We start from the raw sequence: 850 nt of genomic DNA, 5'->3' as shown, positions 1-850 counted from the left end.
ATGCAGGGTGTTTATAAATTCCCGGACCCATTTTGATGTTTAATAACTCATAAAATAATGAAGATATAAGCAAACTTATGGCATTTATTGATGGAATAACTCATATATTTTCCTTTTCAGGTTTGAATATCTTTACTTTTGTAAATATCGTCTGTGAGTGTGGTTAATTTCAGATAATTTCATTTTCCAATCTAAATATCTGTACTTTTCTAAATATCGTCTATTTATTAATTGCATTTTTTTCTCTTTTGTTTTTTGCAACTATTGTAATGTTATGTTTACTTTTGATGTGTTTGTTCTATGTAGTACTTTTCTATGTGATGTTTAATTCGAGCGGATATTAAGGAAAATGCATACACCACATGAGAAGGCACAGATTTTATGGTGGTTCATAGAAACGAAATCGATTGTGCAAGAACAGAGAAATTGCAGAAGAATTTACCAAAAAGATCCTCCGCAGCATCCTGCGGTGGAAAAAGAATTTTCTAGAAACTGGAAGTATCCGGACATCCGTAAACGTTCCGGACATCCCTGCACGAGTGATTTTGACGTTGAGCTTGTCAGACAAACATTTTTAGACAATCCTAGAAGATCTGTGAGATCAGCGGCAAGAGAATTGGATATGCCAATTTCGACAGTGTACAAGGATATTAAGAAACAATTAAGACTGTATGCATACAGAGTTCAAATTGTTCAAAGTTTAGAACCGGACAATAGGCCTAGGAGGATGACGTTTGCAACAGATATGGTAGGAAGGATAGAAGATGCTGCTGATTTTCTGAAGCGCATAATGTTCTCCGACGAAGCATCCTTTCATGTTTCTGGCATTGCTAATCGCCATAATGTGCGC

Source organism: Parasteatoda tepidariorum, chromosome 5, assembly GCF_043381705.1.
Source record: "Parasteatoda tepidariorum isolate YZ-2023 chromosome 5, CAS_Ptep_4.0, whole genome shotgun sequence".
Taxonomy (NCBI): Eukaryota; Metazoa; Arthropoda; class Arachnida; order Araneae; family Theridiidae; genus Parasteatoda; species Parasteatoda tepidariorum.
Note: the sequence above shows the minus strand (reverse complement) of the source record.